We start from the raw sequence: 21,203 nt of genomic DNA, 5'->3' as shown, positions 1-21,203 counted from the left end.
CTCTGTGCCAGTGAAGGGTTAATACACACTGTGCTGCTCTCTGTGCTAGTGAAGGGTTAATATACAATGTGCTGCTCTCTGTGCTAGTGAAGGGTTAATACACACTGTGCTGCTCTCTGTACTAGTGAAGGGTTAACACACACTGTGCTGCTCTCTGTACTAGTGAAGGGTTAATACACACTGTGCTGCTCTCTGTACTAGTGAAGGGTTAATACACACTGTGCTGCTCTCTGTGCTAGTGAAGGGTTAATACACACTGCGCTGCTCTCTGTGCTAGTGAAGGGTTAATACACAAAGTGCTGCTCTCTGTGCTAGTGAAGAGTTAATACATACTGTGCTGCTCTCTGTGCTAGTGAAGGGTTAATACACACTGTGCTGCTCTCTGTGCCAGTGAAGGGTTAATACACACTGTGCTGCTCTCTGTGCTAGTGAAGGGTTAATACACACTGTGCTGCTCTCTGTACTAGTGAAGGGTTAATACACACTGTGCTGCTCTCTGTACTAGTGAAGGGTTAATACACACTGTGCTGCTCTCTGTGCTAGTGAAGGGTTAATACACACTGTGCTGCTCTCTGTGCTAGTGAAGGGTTAATACACACTGTGCTGTTCTCTGTGCTAGTGAAGGGTTAATACACACTGTGCTGCTCTCTGTGCTAGTGAAGGGGTTAATACACACTGTACTGCTCTCTGTGCTAGTGAAGGGGTTAATACACACTGTACTGCTCTCTGTGCTAGTGAAGGGGTTAATACACACTGTACTGCTCTCTGTGCTAGTGAAGGGTTAATATACACTGTGCTGCTCTCTGTGCTAGTGAAGGGTTAATACACACTGTGCTGCTCTCTGTGCTAGTGAAGGGTTAATACACACTGTGCTGCTCTCTGTCCAGTGAAGGGTTAATACACATTGTGCTGCTCTCTGTGCTAGTGAAGGGTTAATACACACTGTGCTGCTCTTTGTGCTAGTGAAGGGTTAATATACACTGTGCTGCTCTCTGTGCTAGTGAAGGGTTAATATACACTGTGCTGCTCTCTGTGCTAGTGAAGGGTTAATATACACTGTGCTGCTCTCTGTGCTAGTGAAGGGTTAATACACACTGTGCTGCTCTCTATTCTAGTAAAAGGGTTAATACAAACTGTGCTGCTCTCTGTGCTAGTGAAGGGTTGATACACATTGTGCTGCTCTCTGTGCTAGTGAAGGGTTAATATACACTGTGCTGCTCTCTGCTAGTGAAGGGTTAATACACACTGTGCTGCTCTCTGTGCTAGTGAAGGTTTAATACACACTGTGCTGCTCTCTGTGTTAGTGAAGGGTTAATACACACTGTGCTGCTCTCTGTGTTAGTGAAGGGTTAATACACACTGTGCTGCTCTCTGTGCTAGTGAAGGGTTAATACACACTGTGCTGCTCTCTGTGCTAGTGAAGGGTTAATACACACTGTGCTGCTCTCTGTGCTAGTGAAGAGTTAATAACACTGCTGCTCTCTGTGCCAGTGAAGGGTTAATACACTCAGAAGCACAACTGTAGCACAAGTTATGTTTATGAGTTAGTCATTTACAGCAGCTACACACAGGGCAGGGTAATATGATAAAACGTTATATAAATCAGTATTAGACACTGAGTATCATGTAATGTGTATAATGTGCAGCTCACGCGTCATCACACAGGTGTAGTTTATTCATTTGTAAAGCAGACAACAGCTAAAGTGTTATATTATAAATAAATATATGTGTAGATATGAATGTATGGGAATGATTAGCTGCATTATGGTCAGATTTGCCAGTAATGGGCCCTAACTCACAGGGGCCGCAGGTCAGTATTTAGGTTATTTATGGGCTGCATAAAAAGACAAATAATAATATATTTATAACAAATGTCCAGTTGCACAGCGCAAGTTCTATGGCTCTTGTTTGCCAACCTAACAGAAGCCTCCAAAAGGCACATTATCAGTTCTGCTTTATCTAGGGGCGCACGGTAACTAGCGCAGAGGGGCAAAGGGTAACTAGCGCAGAGGACTTCAAAGGATATAGAACTATTTATTTTCATGAGACTTGTGTGTCGTGTTGCACTAATCTAAGTCACAGGCCTAGTGAATACACTTTCCAAACAGATTAACACTTAGTTTTCCAATGGCCATCCCCCCTCACATAGTTTGCTTTATTTGTAGGAACCAATCTGACCTTGTTACTGAGTAGATAAAGTGTTGTCATTGCTATTTTATTAGCAACACTTGTATTGTTTTACATGATCTTAACACCCCTGCTCAGACTTACTAGGGGCAGATATGTAGCAGGGTCAGGTTTATGAAGCCTGTATTGTGCACTTATAATTCTAATGATTGGAAAACTCACAATTTTCAGAATTTATGTTTAAATAATTTTTATTAATAAATTCTTTGTACATAAGCCAAACAAAAAGAAAGTTTTCTCCATGAGTTATACAAAGAGGAGATTATTTCCTCCCATCCAATTTTCCAAAGGAACAAGAAGTAAACAACTTAACATTTTGGAGGATAGCAATTTTAACACAGTCATACAACATTCCCCCCATCTCCTCCTTATATATCTAACCACCCATCACACCTTCGGGAAGTTCATTGTTGGGTGTCGTGGACCTTGGAAAAAGAATTGAGTTACATATTCCAGCAATTGGTCCTTTACCAATGAGATCAGTAACAGAATAGTTGTTTCCAATCTGACTATGTGTGGGGTTATCATCCAGCAATTAAAGGGCCACTGTAAGTAAATATTTTCTATGCCTGTTACTAACTAACTACCCCAAGTACGCTTTTTATCAATAGCATTTCATTAACATATCTCTACTGTATATCAGAAATCTTGTCAGTAAATTTAATTGTTTTCCAAACCCTCTCCGTGGGTATCCTTTGCTCTGTACCAATCCGTTTACAATACCTAGGTTTCAAAATGGCGCTTTAAACACAAAGTTATTGGTTTAAGTATTTTGAACATGCAGTGCTGAAAATAGTGGGCAGGATAATGTGACATCATCGGCGAATAAAAGATATAACTTTTAGAACGTTATGAAACTTCGTTTTGGAGAAAATATAGGTCAGTAGGTTTTAATTAATGTTTATTAACTTTAATATGTTAGTTGTTTAGCTTAAAAATTATAACAGAAAGTAATCCTTTAAGCTGAGGGAAATAGATTGCTTTATAGGTATTTTCAAATAAACATTTAAAGTAGTACAAACAATGCGGGTAAATTTCCCTCTCCATATTTCCCCTTTCATTTATATGTGGTCTGGCAAAAAGAGATTTATTGGGGGGGAGGAGGGAGGGGGGGAAGAGGGGGCTTCTCTGCCTCCTAGCGATCCTCCCAGGTCTACTGAGTTTAGTCAAGTACAGTGTTCAGGGTATACTTTGTACCTCATGTCTTCCTCTATGAGATGTCGAGTTACTGATCCAGTAGTACCATATCCTCTGGAAAGAGGATCTATTATTTAGCGTATCCACTGCAGATTCATACCTAGTGTAGGTATGGCCGATCTTATTGTGGACTTCCGACCATGGGGGCGAGCCCACCTTTCAGTATTTTGCGATAAAAACCCTTGTTACTGTACAAAGGATTCTGATGAATGTGTTAATATATCTGTGAAATTGATCTATTGGTTCATGTAGTAGTGCTTGTTGGATAGTAAGTGTGACCTCCTCCTCTAGTAGTTGACTTATCAATGCGGAGAGCCTCTGCCATGTCCCACGTATCTCCTCACAGTCCCACCACATGTGCCTATAGGATCCTAACTCCCCACATCCTCTATAACATAGATTGCTGCCCTTTTGCTGCATATGGGCCGTCCTCATTGGGGTTAGATACCATCTAAATATGGTTTTCATCACATTTTCCTTCAAATCCATACTAATTAATCCCCTATCAGCTTCCTGGATCGTTCTCTCCCACTCTTGTATGTCTTTAATCATATCTAGATCTTTCTCCCACGCTAACATCATTGTGGATTTATCTCTGTTGGGTGGTGTCTGCAGTGCAAGGTATATTCTAGAGATATTGTGTTTAGTTCTCGTAAGGCTTGCGCCACAGGTCTCTAATATCGTGGGTTGTCCACTTCTTGAGATTTTCAAGAAGGAGTGTAAAGATGAGTGTAATTGGAGGTAGATATACCAATGGAGTTTTGTGGGAGCAAGCTTTGACTGTAGCTGAGTGAAAGAGAGTAACTGTCCCTTCTGTATCACGTCCGCTACCCTGTAGAGCCCTTTGTTTTCTCATTTGGCGACTATCACACGAGAGTCACCCGGCATGAGGCATCTAATTGGTGTCAGTAGGGAGAATTCAGGAAATAAGTCTGGTCTTTTGAGTGTTTGTCTCCAGGTTTTTGTGATTAGGTCTGAGGTGTATGTTTTAGCAAGTTCCCTGTCTGGGGTGACATGATGTGTATCCCATAAAATCGAGTCTCTCTACTCCCACCCCCCCAACTCCATCTCCAGGAACACCCAAGTAGCTTCCTCCGATCTCCTTAGGAGACAGGAGTCTTGGGCCAATCTAGCGGCTCTATAATATTCCATTAGGTCTGGAGCGCCCACCCCCCCCCTGCTGCTCTACTTCTGTTTACCACTTGTTTCGCTATTCTGGCCAGTTTTGGACCTCTTATGAAAGCTAATATTTCAGTTTGTATTTTAATAATATCTGTCCTAACTATTTTGATGGGCAGGGCTCTAAAATGATATAAAAGGCGTGGAAGTACGTTCATTTTAATTAACGCTACCCTCCCCATCCAGGAGAAACCGCACGTCCGCCATTTAACAAGGTCTTTTCTAATGTGGCCAAGAAGCGGGGTGTAATTGTGCTTATATAGAAGTTGCATCTGTACCGGAAGATTAATACCTAGGTATTTGATTGTTTTGGAGACCCAACGAAATTCAAAATTGAGTTCAATAATTTTACGTGTGTGTGGAGGAATAGCTACCGGTAGGAGTTCACTCTTCTCCATATTAATTTTGTAGCCTGAAATATCTGAAAAGTCGTTTAATAACTTATGTAAATTAGGGAGTGATAAGAGAGGTCTGGTAAGGTTAAGCAAGATATCATCCTTGAATAAGGATATTTTGTATTCAGATTGAGCCACCCGGACTCCCGAGATGTCCGGGTGATTCCTAATTCTGGCCGCCAGTGGCTCAATGCATAAGGCAAATAATAGGGGTGTTAGGGGGCATCCCTGTCTAGTCCCATTTAGTATGGGGAAAAGAACGGATTTGTATCCCCCCGTAGCAACCTGGGCCCGCGGGTTTGAGTATATTGCCTGCAAAGCCTTCAAAAAGGTACCATTGAAACCTAGTTCTTCCATGACCGTAAACATATATTTCCAGTCTATTTTGTCAAACGCCTTCTCCGCATCCAAAGATAGAATTAGAGAAGGCGTCTGAGTTTTTCCTAGATGGTGAATTAAATTAATCACCCGCCTTAAGTTATCTGGGGCCTCCCTATTCTGTATAAACCCCACTTGATCCTGGTGGACCAAGTGCGGCATAAGACGGTTGGCCAAGATTTTAGTGAAAATTTTGAGATCTTGGTTAATCAATGAGATGGGTCGGTAGTTTTGACGTCTCCTGTGGTCTTTATCTGGTTTGGGGATAACGACTATCTTCGCGTCTAGCAACTCCTGAGGAATTGGGTTACCTTCCATGATGGAATTACAAAATTTGGTTAAATGTGGGACTAGGGCGTTTTTGAAAAGTTTATAATACTCCCCTGGGAATCCGTCTAGGCCTGCTGCTTTCCCTGGTTTTAAGTCTTTGATGGCTTTTGAGATTTCTACAGGAGATATCGGGGTATTAAGGATAGTCTTTTGTTCTGTCGTCAGTGGGGTCAGACCACAGTCATCTAAAAATTTCCTTGTTTGGTGTAATGTCTCTGTGTTGTGAGTCACTTTTTCACCGTCATAATGCTTGCCATAGAAATTTGCGAATGAGTCTACTATCTCCCTAGGGTGTGAGGTCAGGGTCCCCTCCTCTGTTTCTATCAAGGATATGGCCGATGCCCTACATCTCTCTCTAATTTTGTGTGCCATATATCTATCTGGCTTATTTGCATAGATAAAGTAATGCGATTTAAGCCTCTGTGCCGCTCTTGCTGCTTGCGAGTTTTAATATCATTGCTAGGGATTGTCTTTTGTTCTGGATAGTTTGTAGGGTCGCTGGGCTTTTAGTTATTTTATGTTGTCTTTCCATTGTTTCAATTTCTTCATGAAGTTGGTCTATATGTGTCCTGTGTTTCTTGTTAATCTTAGTTTTGAGCTGGATCATCAGTCCTCTAACCACTGCCTTATGGGCTGCCCATGTGTACATTGGGTTCGCGGTTGAGTCTGTATTAATGGACCAGAATTCTGCCATGGAGTGTACCATGTCTTTGTGATCTTGGTTATTTCTTAAAAGAGTTTTGTCGTATGTCAAAGTTCTGCTTCGGTTAATGTCCCTCAGTCCGTCTAGGTCAATCGAAATGATAGAATGGTCTGACCACACACAAGCATGAATAGCCGATTCACGCAACATGGGTTGTAAAATCTGGCTCAGGTATATGTAGTCGAGTCTGACATAGGAGTTATGTGCAGCTGAGTAGAAGGTAGTGCCGGTGGTTGTCCCGTATAACGTGTACCATGTGTCTCTAAGGGTATGTGGTGTAAAAGAATCTTGTATAGCTTTGACTATGCGATTATGCCTGTGTTGTTTAGGAGTTAGTGCTTTGTCGTGTGACGGTTGGGTAGAAGTCATAGTAATGTTAAAATCTCCTGCAAGTAAATTTTAGTTTGTGACCAGTCTGTCAGTAGATGAGCGATGTGGGCAAAGAATGTATGTTGGTTATCGTTGGGAGCGTAAACATTGCACAAGGTAACCTCATTATCTAGAATGCGTCCCCGCACTATCAAATATCTACCTTCTGGGTCAGCTAATGTGCTGGTGTGGTGGAAATCTACAGAAGAGAGTGGATCAGTATAGATACCCCTCGTGTTTTATTAGGAGCCGTAGCATTGGTAGTGTGTAGGGAATTGTTTATTCCAGTATTTCGGTATGTTGTCTCTCATAAAGTGTGTTTCCTGAAGGAACACCAATTTAGCATCTAGTGCCCTATATTGATTCATTGCCAATCTACGTTTAATATCCGTATTGAGACCGCGGACATTGTGAGATATCAACCTAATCTTGGTGTTCATAGGTGTATGTATTGGTCTGTAGTTCTATATAATATGGAGTGTATGTAAGCAAATAATCTATGAAGTAAATCATCTTACCCCAGAGTTTCTGGTCTGTTGTGGTGAGCTGCACCCCGTGGGTCTGTATCTCGAGAGGATCGCCAGGAGGAGGGGAGAAAAAGGTAAAGATTAAGTAACAAAATATCAAACAAATAACATTTAACTGGTCCCCAACAAGGGGATAACTTAACAGTATCTGGAAACAGTTCAGAGGTTGGGTGGAAGCCACCGGACCTCAACTAAAGGGGGGGGACATTCATCAGCCCCTTTAAAATGTTAGTAGAATTAGTGCTAGTGCAAAGCATGTTCCTCTCAAAACCCAACCACAATTATGTATAATATTAGTAGTACTTGAATATAAAGTCTGGGTCAGGCAGATCATTAGGTTCAATCTGGTATGATGACCAGAGTAATTTAAGTCCACCATTCTCCTGCTAGTGAGTGACCACCCTTAGCTCCTCAAGCCCTTGGTCCCTCACTGGTCGAGCATGAGAGGAAGTTCAGTAAAGGAGAAGAAGGGGGCTCATAACTCTTTGTCTCTAGTCTCAGTTGTTTTTTGCCTCTTGTAGTTGACCTTTTGCCAGGCCATATGGGAGTTGGATCTTGTTGAATCACTTTTCCTTGCTGCTGGTGGCTCTTGGTCTGGAATAGTTCGAGGGTCAAGGCCCAATATGCCACATACCTCTGGGATATCTTCCTGGTGTTTGATGTTTATGATCTTGGAGTCTTTAGTAATGCTTAAGACAAAGGGGAATCCCCATCTGTATGGGATCTGTTGTTTGCGAAGTATACTGGTTAGTGGTTTCAAAGAGCTTCTGCGTTGTAGGGTACGTAAGCTTAAGTCATGGAAGAATTGAATGACATTTCCCTGAAACTTAAAAGTTGGATTCTTTCTAGATGCCTGTAGTATTTTTTCTTTGTCTGGAAAGAAAGTCATCCGAACTATCACATCTCTTGGGGGTATGCCATTTTTAATTCTGGCTTTGAGAGCTCTGTGTGCCCTTTACACATGGAACGTGTAGTCGGGGGATGAGCCTGTTATCTGGTTGAAGAGTTGTGTAATATATGGTAGAATTTCCTTGGGTGTGATATCTTCTGGTATTCCCTTTAATCTGATATTGTTCCGTCTGCTTCGATTCTCCATGTCCTCCATTTTGTCTTGTATTTCCTGTAGGAGCTGCTGTTGGTTGGAGACTGTTTGTTTTATTTCATCTACATTTTCCACCATTGAGTCCTTCTGGTCTTCCAAGATATCAATTCTATTTCCCATATCCGTAAGGTCAGATTTGATTTCAGCTAAGCTGGACGTAACCGAAGTGTGTATAGAGTCTATTTTCCCCCACAATTTTTCAAAGTTATCCGTTAAGTCTTTCTTTGATACTAGGGATTGTAGATCAGATCTGGTAATCGGAGATTGATCTTCAAAGGATGGTGGTAGAGATTGTTCTGAATCATCTCCTGTTTCCATGTCCTTGTTGGTTTTAGGTATGTGTGAGGTTTTAAAGAAGGAGGATACTGTGGAAGGGGTGCTTGAGTTAGTTAGCTTCTCTCCTTTTCCCCCTCTTCTTGTAGCCATTATTGTCCTATGTACAGATCTTAAGGATGCAAGATGCGCCTTAAGTCAAACAGACCTCTCTCTCACTTCCCACTCAAAGCGTAGTGTAAAAACAGCCCCTGGAGTGGTAGGTTATCTTAGGTAAAGAGTAATGATGCAAACGGATTGAGGCAATTTTAAATATTATAGAGGTATAGTTCAAGGGGTCCCCTTCATTTAAGTAGCTAGCACTGTTCCACTGCTTCTTTTTAATAGCTCATGTGGGGGCTGATGTCCTGCTTCACCTGCAGTTTCTACATATCACCCGGGTTCACCGCAAACTTATAAGCAATGGATAGTCTCTTAACCCCTTAATGACCGCAGCACTTTTCCATTTTCTGTCCGTTTGGGACCAAGGCTATTTTTACATTTCTGCGGTGTTTGTGTTTAGCTGTAATTTTCCTCTTACTCATTTACTGTACCCACACATATTATATACCGTTTTTCTCGCCATTAAATGGACTTTCTAAAGATACCATTATTTTCATCATATCTTATAATTTACTATAAAAAAATTTATAAAATATGAGGAAAAAATTGAAAAAAACACACTTTTTTAACTTTGACCCTCAAAATCTCCTACACTTCAACAACTACCAAAAACCTCCCATGCTAAATAGTTTCTAAATTTTGTCCTGAGTTTAGAAATACTCAATGTTTACATGTTCTTTGCTTTTTTTGCAAGTTATAGGGCAATAAGTACAAGTAGCACTTTGCTATTTCCAAAAAAAATTTAAAAAAATTAGCGATAGTTACATTGGAACACTGATATCTGTCAGGAATCCCTGATTAACCCTTCACATATATATATTTTTTAAAAGAACACAACCTAAGGTATTAAACATGGAGTATTTTGACTCTTTCCATGCAACTATTTTACCACCAATCTATGCCAAAGTTTGAAAAAAAAAAAAAAAAAAATGGTGATTTTTTGACAAAATAGCAATTCAAGAATACATTTACTGAGAACGTTAAGGGTTACTGCCAAATAACACCCCAATATGTCTTCAGCAGCATCTCCTGAGTACAGTGATACCACCCATGTATAGGTCTGTTGGGTTCTCTGGGGGCTAAAAGGCCTTATTTTTAGGGGGCGCATTCCAGTTTTTTAATTTGGAATTTTCACATCTGTCGTCATGCACCCATGTCCTATTTGGGACATTTCTGAAGCCGGACAATGCAAATTACCCCCATCAAACCATATATTTTTAAAAAGTAGACACCCTAGGGTATTTCAAATGCTGGTATTTTAACACTTTGCATGCACTAATTCAACCACCAGTCTTTGTCAAACTTTTGGGTAGTCATTTTGGTGTGTTATTTTTCACACGCATTGTACTTTAGGCATGGATTCTCAGTTCCTGTTATATGTTACTGACCAAAAACACCTCAATATGTGTTCAACAACAACTTCTGAGTACAGTGATACCCCCCATGTATAGGTGTGTCGGGTTCTCTGGGGGCTAAAAGGCCTTAATTTTAGGGGGCGCATTCCAGTTTTTCAACTTGGAATTTTCATATCTGTCATCATGCACCCATGTCCTATTTGGGACATTTCTGAAGCCGGCCAATGTAAATTACCCCCATCAAACCATATATTTTTGAAAAGTAGACACCCTAGGGTATTTCAAATGCTGGTATTTTAACACTTTCCATGCACTAATTCAACCACTAGTCTTTGTCAAACTTTTAGGTAGTCATTTTTTTGCATTATTTTTCACACACATTGTACTTTAGGCATATATTCTCAGTCCCTGTTATGTGTTACTGCCAAAAAAAACCTCAATATGTATTCAACAACATCTCCTGAGTACAGTGATACCCCCCATGTATAGGTGTGTCGGGTTCTCTGGGGGCTAAAAGGCCTTAATTTTAGGGGGCGCATTCCAGTTTTTCAACTTGGAATTTTCATATCTGTCATCATGCACCCATGTCCTATTTGGGACATTTCTGAAGCCGGCCAATGTAAATTACCCCCATCAAACCATATATTTTTGAAAAGTAGACACCCTAGGGTATTTCAAATGCTGGTATTTTAACACTTTCCATGCACTAATTCAACCACTAGTCTTTGTCAAACTTTTAGGTAGTCATTTTTTTGCATTATTTTTCACACACATTGTACTTTAGGCATATATTCTCAGTCCCTGTTATGTGTTACTGCCAAAAAAACCCTCAATATGTATTCAACAACATCTCCTGAGTACAGTGATACCACCCATGTATAGGTGTGTTGGGTTCTCTGGGGGCTAAAAGGCCTTATTTTTAGGGGGCGCATTCCAGTTTTTCAACTTGGAATTTTCACATCCCATGCACCCATGTCCTATGTAGGACATTTCTGAAACCGGCCAATGTAATTTACCCCCATCAAACCATATATTTTTGAAAAGTAGACACCCTAGGGTATTTCAAATGCTGGTATTTTAACACTTTCCATGCACTAATTCTTTGTCAAACTATTAGGCAGTCATTTTTTGTGTGTTATTTTTCACACACATTGTACTTTAGACATGAATTCTCAGCTCCTGTTATGTGTTACTGCCAAAGAAGACCCCAATATGTGTTCACCAACATCTCCTGAGTACAGTGATACCACCTATGCATAAGTTTCTTGGCTTGTTCGGGGGGTGTAATGCCAAATGTCCAACATGCGTTTGTGATTTTTTTTTTCACGTTTAACATATTTTCTTTGCCTATTGTCTTTTTGGGGGTATTTTAACATACCCCAATTTATTTGTTTCCATGAATGTGCATATTTTTGAAATGTTGACACCCCAAGGTATTGTATATGGTGTGCTTTGATGCATTTGAAGTAACTGTTTTAGCTAAAAAAATTGGAGAAAGTGTATGGTGGCATTTTTTCAATTTTCATTTTTACACACACATTGCTTTTTGACTATGATTTAGGAGAGACTGTTGTAAGTTAGTGCAAAAAAAATACTACAGGTTGTTTTCTGCTAGGCACCCTGAGTACACCTATGTCCCCATGCATAGGTTTGACACGGGTTTTTGTAAAAAAAAAAAAAGAACAGCCCCATTTTAGAAAAAAAAATATATTAGTGAAATGTAAAAATCTGGCACATTAAAAGTAAAAAAATAACAAAAAATTTAACAGTAAACATAACAAAAAAAAAATAACAGCAAATTTATTTATTTTTTAAAAATTGACCATTGTATGGTACCGCTTGAAGCAGTCCCCAATGCAGAGTCCAGGCTGTCCAGGGCAATCAGGACAGTGATATACAGTGTCCCTTCTCTGCCCCCTCTTGGTACAGACTCTGCATTTTTTTTGTGGTCTCTGCTTTGCGGCAGTAGGGGGGATTTTAAAAATAAAATGAGTAGCCCCAACTCTGCTCTCTCCCATCACCGCCCGGGGAGCAGGTGCATCATGGTACAAAATCCCCGAAATGATCTGGAGCTGAAATTGTAAAAAAGTCAGTTTCATTCCGGGGTTTGCTTTTTTGAACAACAAAAAAGCGTTGTGGGTTGCAATCTGCATTAGGTAAATTGCAACCTTTTTGTACCAGGCCCTTGTCTTCCGCATAATTAGGTAGGGCTGCAGCAGCTGATCTGCCAGATCAACCCCACCCATATGCCGGTTATAAGATTTGATGCACACTGGCTTCCTTATGATCTCAGCTCTGCCACGTACAGAGACCGCCACCGTCCTCTCTGTGTGGATGGTGGTAAGAAGGTATACATCCTTCTTGTCTCTGTACTTCAGTGCCAACAGCTCCTCTTGGCGCAGAGCAGAGGTCTCCCCCCTTCGTAGCCGGGTGCGTACAAGTTGTCCTGGGAAACCTTTGCGGTTCTTTTTAATAGTACCGCAAGCTACTGTATCAAAGCAATACAGTAGCTTGAACAAAAGTACACTTGTATAAAAATTGTCTAAGTACAAGTGATACCCTTTGTTCATTAGGGGTAATATCAGGTCCCAGACAATCTTGCCAGTGGTTCCCATATGTTCTGGGCAACCTGGAGGGTCAAGGTGGCTATCCTTTCCCTCATACACCCGGAAGGCCTGAGTATACCCAGTCTCGCTCTCACAGAGCTTATACACCTTTACCCCATACCTGGAGCGCTTGGAAGGAATATACTGCTTGAATCCCAGCCTTCCCTTATACTTCATCAGGGATTCATCAACGCATATATTCCTTCCAGGTGTATAAGCCTCTGCAAACCTGGCAGAAAAGTGGGTAATCAGGGGGCGGATTTTATACAGCCTGTCAAATTGGGGATGCTCCCTAGGGGGGCACAAGCTGTTGTCGCTGAAGTGCATGAAATGAAGAATCATTTCATATCTCTGCCTCGACATACTCTGGGAGAAAATGGGGGTAGAGCAGATGGGGCTACTGCTCCAGTAGGAGCGAACGGAGGGTTTCTTTATGATGCCCATCAGCATAGTCAATGCCCAGAATTTTTTAAATTCTGGCACATTGATGGGGGCCCATTGCTGCTTTGCCAAATATGTTTCAGGCTTTGCAGCACGGTACTGATGGGCATATAAATTAGTTTGGGCGACAATGTTCCCCAATATATCATCGCCCAGAAACACTTCCAGAAACTGCTGGGGGCTAAAACCTGCCACATCTATATTTATGCCAGCATTTGCTGTGAAGGGTGGGATATCTGGCCTCTGGAGATGAGGCGTTACCCACTCTTCAGCGGCAATGGCAGCAACACGCCTCCTTCTAGCAGGGGGGCTAGCAGCCACAGATACATCACTATCAGTTGAGACTGCATCTAATGATGTATCTGAGCATATGGCAGGGTCAAAATTGGGGTCTGAGTCAGACATAGAGGCATCTGACTCTGACGCAAGGATGGCATACGCCTCCTCAACACTATATCTTTTCTGTGACATTTTTGTATCTGTCACAGAAAACCAAAATTAATTAATTAACTAAATGGCCTTTGGTTTTTTTTTAAAAAAAGTACAGCTATGCTAATGCCAGTGATTTATAGCGATCACTGGCAAGCTAGGGGTTAAATACTCTTTAAATTAAATTAACTAAATGGCCTTTGGGTTTTTTTTAAAAAAAGTACAGCTATGCTAATGCCAGTGATTTATAGCGATCACTGGCAAGCTAGGGGTTAAATACTCTTTAAATTAAATTAACTAAATGGCCTTTGGGTTTTTTTAAAAAAAAGTACAGCTATGCTAATGCCAGTGATTTATAGCGATCACTGGCAAGCTAGGGGTTAAATACTCTTTAAATCAAATTAAATTAGCTAAATGGCTCTGAAAGGAGCGTTTAGGTTTTTAAAAAATTACAACAACAAAAATTAACCCCTAAAAAAATGCACAGACAGCAAAAATGTAGAGCTATGCTAATGCCAGTGATTTATAGCGATCACTGGCAAGCTAGGGGTTAAATACTCTTTAAATTAAATTAAATTAGCTAAATGGCTCTGAAAGGAGCCTTTGGATTTTTAAAAAATTACAACAACACAAATTAACCCCTAAAAAAATTCACAGACAGCAAAAAAGTACGGCTATGCTAATGCCAGTGATGTATAGCGATCACTGGCAAGCTAGGGGTTAAATACTATTTAAATTAAATTAGCTAAATGGCTCTGAAAGGAGCGTTTAGGTTTTTAAAAAATTACAACAACAAAAATTAACCCCTAAAAAATGCACAGACAGCAAAAAATTACAGCTATGCTAATGCCAGTGATGTATAGCGATCACTGGCAAGCTAGGGGTTAAATAGTCTTTAAATTAAATTAGCTAAATGGCTCTGAAAGGAGCCTTTGAGTTTTTTAAAAAAAATACAACAAAAATTAACCCCTAAAAAAATGCACAGACAGCAAAAAAAAGTGCAGCTGTGCTACTGCCAGTGATTTATAGTGATCACTGGCAAGCTAGGGGTTAATGGCTCTGAAAAGAGCCTTTGGATTTTAATTTTTTTTAACAAATAAAAGAAATAAATCTCTCTCTGCTAAAATACAGGTCTCTCTCTTTCTCCAACAAAATGGCAAGTGAGGAGAGGGAGGGAGATCCACACTGATCAGAGTCAATATTTACAAATATTGACATGATCAGACAAATGGGGTATTTTATTATTATTTTTTTTTTTTCTAAGAAGGCTCAGATTGGGTGACCCTAGCTTGCCCCTATGGTGAGACAGGCTAGGGACACCCCCAGATGCCCCATGATGCACCGGGCATCGCCATTTTGGAAGCCTCATGGGGGAGGGGGGGGCGCTATATGTGGGGCTTTTTTATTTTAAATTTTATTTATTTATTCCCATTTTTAATTTTATTTATACACTAACTAAGTGCCTCGAACCACCGAGGCACTTAGCACACTAGCAGAGCATCGGAAGCGTGTCCGATCGCTTCCGATGCTCTGCTGCACTGCCGGGCTCCACGTGGAGCAAAACCGGAAGTGATCACTCAAGGGGGAGTGATCGCTCCGGTCCCGGCACTCCGTAACAGCACTGCAGGGATGCCCAGACATCGAGGCATCCCTGCAGTACTGTAATAGTGCCTGGAAGCGATCTTGATCGCTTCCAGCACTCACTTTAGCCGAGGACGTGCAGGGTACGTCGTCAGGCGTTAACTGCCTTTTTTTTTCAGACGTACCCTGCACGTCCTCGGTCACTAAGGGGTTAAAGTGCGTCCTATTGAGGAGACCGAAAAGGTAGCAAGAGAGGTCCAAGGTGTGCTTGGTGCTTTTTCCCTAGCTATAGATAGATTATATCCTATATAGAGATATAGGGGTAGCGCCAACTAAATCAGTACAGATCTACTAACAAATCACAAAGAGACCGCTGATATATATATAAAGAATTAATGTACATTTAGTATGTTGGTGATGGCCTCTGTGCCTATGAAGATGTCTGCCTTTAATTCAGCTAGTGTTATCTGGTATTACACTCTCAAGTCCTCACTGACCCTTCTCCAACTTCCCCCTCTGTTTATGCAACAAGGGTTAATATTTCCTATAGTAGATAAATAGCAAGAAATTTCTAGGTTTGTGTATCCCAGTGGGCTAGGTTGCCAAATTTATAGTCTCTTAGAGGCCCGCAATTGTCTCCGTACCCTCCTTGAGGATTTATTGTATTAAAGCTTGTGTCTTTAGGAACTGTGAGGGCTCTTTGGGGATTAGCGGTACTTCGTTAGTCGTGTATGGGATCGACTTTATGCCCTGAGCCTCCTCGCCATTTCAAACTCCCTCCCGGGGCCCCCTTACCTCCCAGTGTGTGCTGTCTTGTCTCTACACAGCGGGTTCGTGTGGCCCTGATTTTCTCCACCATCCGACTGACATCGGGTGGTGTTGGCACCAACTTTTCTGCCCCACGAGGTCCGGAGGATGCGGGAGGGGGAGGCCCCGGGCAAGATGGCGGATCTTCGCGCCAAACTCCAGCACCAGCGTGGCACCTCGCTTTGTCGGCTCCTCACACAGATCCCATCCGGTATCGGATAAGTCTAGGGGTTCTCTAGTAGAGGATGGTCCTCTGGTTCTGAGTTATCACCCGTGGATCTGCTCCTTCGCTCCGTCGTCAGATCTGGCAGTCCTAGGGTTGTGCGGTGATACTTTGGCTTCCGATATTTCTCTCCTGAGCCTGCAGGGTTATGTCTCTAGTGCTTGGTGGGAATAGCTGTACCCAAAATAGGCACTATATCACTATTATAAGTTCTTTTTTGGCCCAAAAAGCAGAGAGCTCTTTCCCAGGACGTCTGCTTCTCTCGGCAGTTAACTCCGCCCCCCCCAATTTTCAGAATTTAAAAGGACAGTAAAGTTAAAATTAAAACTTTCAGGATTCAGATAGGACATGCAGTTATAAACAACTTTCAAATTTAATCACCAAATCTGCCTTGTTCTTTTGGTATTCTTTGTTGAAAGCTAAACCTAGATAGGCACATATGCTTATTTATTGCCTCTTATCTTTTATCTATTAGTGCATTGTTATAGCTTTTCATAGCAAGACACTGCTAGTTCATGTGTGCTATATAGATAACGTGCTCACTCCTGTGGAGTTTTTTGAGTCAGCACTGATAAGCTGTCAAAAATCTGAGATAGGGTTTAGTCTGCAGAGGCTTAGATACAAGGTAATCACAGTGGTACAAAGTATATTAATATAATCGTGTTGGTTATGCAAAACTGGGGAATGGGTAATAAAGGGATTATCCATCTTTTTAAAATATAGAAATTCTGGAGTAGACTGTCCCTTTAAGCACAGATTTAAAGTGAAGGTAAAGTTTTGCATTTTTGTAGCCTGTATTCTATTAGTCATCTAGTATATACTCTGATCGCTAATTTTTCCCCCCATAATTGTATATATATTATTGTATTTTTAACCATTTATATTTACAGTCTCTGCCGTTCTTAGCTCCTCCCTCCTTTCATTTCCTGATATTTCACTATATTACGTTATCTTGTTCTGTGCACAAACTGAGCAGGAGGCAACATACGCAGCAGCATTAGAACGAAGACCTGGCCACCAGAATTGTCAAGTGACAGACCAAATCATTTGGTTCTTGCCTGGGTGACCTGCGGCTTTAGGATAGTGGTAAGTGTGCAAAAGTTTAGTTAGAAGATTCTCAGGAATAAAACACTTACCACTAGGTTTCTCAGGAGGTGCATTGGTATGTTCAACCAGGATCTCCTCCCCCAAGGGAGAAGTCAAATTAGTATGTATGGTAGCAAAAACATGGTCAGGAGGTATAACTGGAGTAGGTGCAGACTCCTTGGATAGAGGCAAAAATTGAGAGAGGGTATCAGCCCTAACATTCTTACTACCAGGCAGGTAGGAGACCACATAATTAAACCGAGACAAATATAGCCACCATCTGGCCTGTCGTTTTGCTTCAAATAGATAAGTTAAAATCTTGTGGTCAGTAAGAATGAGCACTGGCACGCTAGTACCCTCGAGAAGATGCCTCCATTCCTTGAGTGCCAAAATTATGGCCAGTAATTCCCTGTCGCAAATTTCATAATTGCACTCCGCTAGAGACAATTTCTTAGAGAAGAATACGCACAGATGTAAGGAACCGTCAGGCATAGAACGTTGAGAAAAGAGGGCACCTACTCCAGTCTCAGAAGCATCGATCTCAAGAATAAAAGGCAGGACAGGGTTAGGATGAGCCATAACTGGAGCAGCAGCAAAGACAGTCTTAAGACTATCAAAGGCCTTAATGGCAGTAGGTGACCAATGGAGTGGATCATTCTCTTTAAGGGTCATGTCTGTGATAGGTTTGACCAAGGAAGAAAAGTTTTTAATAAACTTCCTATAGTAATTGGCGAAGCCCAAAAAACGTTGACTAGACCGAAAATCAACTGGTCGAGGCCACTGCAGACAACTTGTCAGGATCCATGGAGAACCCTGCAATGGAGATAACATAACCTAGAAAGGTTACTTGAGTCTGATGGAACTCACATTTCTCAAGTTTACAAAACAGGCCATTCTCACATAGTCTCTGAAGAACCCATGTAACATCAGAATGATGAGCCTCAAGTGTGGGTGAGTGTATGAGGATGTCATCTAAGTACACCACAACACACTGTTGCAACATATCTCGTAGGACATCATTCATAAATTCCTGCAAAACAGCAGGAGCATTACATAGGCCAAAGGGCATTACAAGATACTCATAATGCCCGCTCCTGGTGTTAAATGCTGTTTTCCATTCGTGGCCCTCTTTGATCCTAACGAAATTGAAATCTTCTCAAATCAAGTTTAGAAAAGTCCGTAGCTCCCTTGAGGCGGTCAAAGAGTTCCGTAATGAGTGGAATAGGGTAAGCATTCTTAATGGTAAGACGATTAAGACCCCTACCATCGATGCATGGTCTTAACTCGCCACCCTTTTTCTTCACAAAGAAGAAGCCAGCCCCTGCAGGAGAGCAGGATTTGCGGATGATCCCCTGCAACAGAGCATCGGCAACTTACTCCTCCATAGCACAATTCTCCGCAACAGACAGAGGGTAAACCCGGCCCCAAGGAGCATTGGCTCCGGGTTGCAGGTCTATGGCACAATCGTAAGACCGGTGAGGAGGAAACGTACTGGCATGCACCTTGTCAAAAAGTCTAGGAACTCTTCTTACTCCTCTGGCAATTGAGATACAGAAGAAGTGCACAAGACTTTAACTGGTTTCCAAAGACAAGTGGAAATACATTGCGGAGACCATGACAACATTTCAGGCCTGCGCCAGTTGAGACTGGGATTGTGCTTTTGGAGCCAGGGATAACCCAGAACAACTGGAAAATGCGGAGAATTTATCACCTGGAACTGGAGGGCTTCAAAATGGAGAGCCCCAACAGCCATGGAGAATGGAGCGGTTTTGTGAGTAACGAGTGCGGGCTGAAGGGGCCTGCCATCAATGGCCTCAATAGCAAGCAGAACGGACCAAGGCAAAACAGGAATGGAGTGCTTTGATACAAAAGCACTGTCAATGAAATAGCCCGCAGCACCGGATTCAACAAGTGCCTTTAGCAGTTCTGGGGACGAGGATAAACCACCCAAGGTCTGCCCCCGACAGGACCTTAGGTGTGAGCGTTTCCTGGCCATGTAGGACAAGACTTCAAATGGTGGCCCTGTAACCCACAATAGAGGCAGAGCCCCTCCCTCTTCATAAAGGCCCTCTCCGCCGCAGAGAGATGCGTGAATCCCAACTGCATCGGCTCAGCAGTACCTGTTGACTCGGGACCAGGGGGCATTGGAGAAGGGGAGGCACGGGTGGGAACGAACACATAGGAGACAACGGAACAGGAGGCTTCCACAAGCGCTCCTTGAAAGAGGCCCTCTCACTTAGTCTGATGTCAATTAGGATCAAAAAAGACACCAATGCCTTGAGATCCTCTGGTAAATCTCTGGCAGCAACTTCATCTTTAATCGCATCAGAGAGCCCATGAAAGAAGGCGGCAAAAAGGGCTTCATTGTTTCAACCTACCTCTGCGGCAAGCATACGGAACTCAATGGCATACTGAGCAACAGATCTTGTACCTTGCTGAATGGACATCAGTCGTTTAGCAGCAGAGGAGGAGCGAGCCGAAACATCAAATACCCTTCGAAAAGGAGGCCACAAATTCAGGGTAATTAGAAATCACAGGTTTATTAGTCTCCCACAAGGGATTAGCCCAGGCAAGAGCTGTGTCAGAGAGTAATGAGATGAGAAATCCCACTTTAGCTCTGTCAGAGGAAAACGCCTGAGGTAACATCTCAAAGTAAATGCCCACCTGATTCAAAAGCCCTCTGCACTGAAAAGGATCACCTCTATATCGCTGAGGTAGAGGTGCAGAACCGGACATGCTCCTGGTAGGACTAGGTGCAGCAGCTCAAACAGGAGCAGCCATAACTTGCAGGACACTTTGGTCCAAATGTGCAGTGTGAATCAGCAGGGTTTGCAGGGCTAATGCAAATTGATCCAAGCGTTGATCCTGTTCATCCATCCTGGAAATGATGGCAGGTAAATGTGGATTATTAGCACCATCAGGATTCATGGCCCTTGCGTAATGTCAGGGTGCTAGGAATCAGACTGAGACGAGAAGTGCAAAAATAATCACAACTTTATTAATAACAAAAAATAATAAAAAGTCCACAAGTCAAATAACAAGCCAGGAGTCAAAACCAGAGCTGGTAGTCAGATGAGCCGAGTCAGGAGCCAAAGCGAGTAGTCAGACTAGCTGGAATCGGGAACAAGGAGAACAGCAAAGTCAGGAACAAGCTAGGGATCAGGAACCAGGAGGGACGTCAGACAGCCAGGTAATACACAGGCACTCACAAACAGGTCTGAGACAACTCAAGGGCATACTGAACAGAGGCCCTTTAAATAATAAGTGATGACATCAAAATTCTGAGACTGCTACCTGTCTCACACGGATGATGTACAGCAGTCTCACCATAAAAGGGCATGCAGGAAATGAGCAGCATAATAAAAAACTACAACACCAGAAATATAGTGCCAACAACTAAAGGGTGCGTTAAATAAAATATATTATATATATCACGTGAACGCAATAAAATAAAAATATATAATCCAGTATAATCCAATATGAATGGGTAAGTGTTTAAATTGATAATTTATAAGAATTATATATACAAAAGTGTATAAGAATTATTCAACAATTAATTACGTAAAATTAATGATTCATGACTCAATACATGAGTGACTAATAATAATAGTGAAATGAAATGTTAAAATAAATGAAAAAATGGAATGTGACAACAATAGTGTGTGTAATAAATCCAACCAGAGTATGAACAGTAGATGATAGCGTCTCTTGATGGTTTCTCTGGAGTAAAGATCCTTATTGGAGAATTTAACAGCAAAAGTGTCTTGAAATAGCAAAACCAAAACCAACTAACAAGGCAGCCTTCTTTAACGAGAAGTAGATATAAACCAGTCCCTAAAAAGAAGAAAGAGAAAGAAGTGCTGATGGTGTAAT

The 21,203-nt window shown here is 41.8% G+C and overlaps 1 pseudogene; it reads left to right on the top strand.

Moving 5' to 3' along the window:
- Positions 1-21,203, top strand: part of LOC128659818 (gastrula zinc finger protein XlCGF7.1-like) — a 140,258-nt pseudogene that overhangs the window by 358 nt on the left and 118,697 nt on the right.

Source organism: Bombina bombina, chromosome 5, assembly GCF_027579735.1.
Source record: "Bombina bombina isolate aBomBom1 chromosome 5, aBomBom1.pri, whole genome shotgun sequence".
Classification (NCBI taxonomy): domain Eukaryota; kingdom Metazoa; phylum Chordata; class Amphibia; order Anura; family Bombinatoridae; genus Bombina; species Bombina bombina.
The sequence above is the reverse complement of the archived record's forward strand: the minus strand, read 5'-3'. Positions and strand labels throughout refer to the sequence as shown.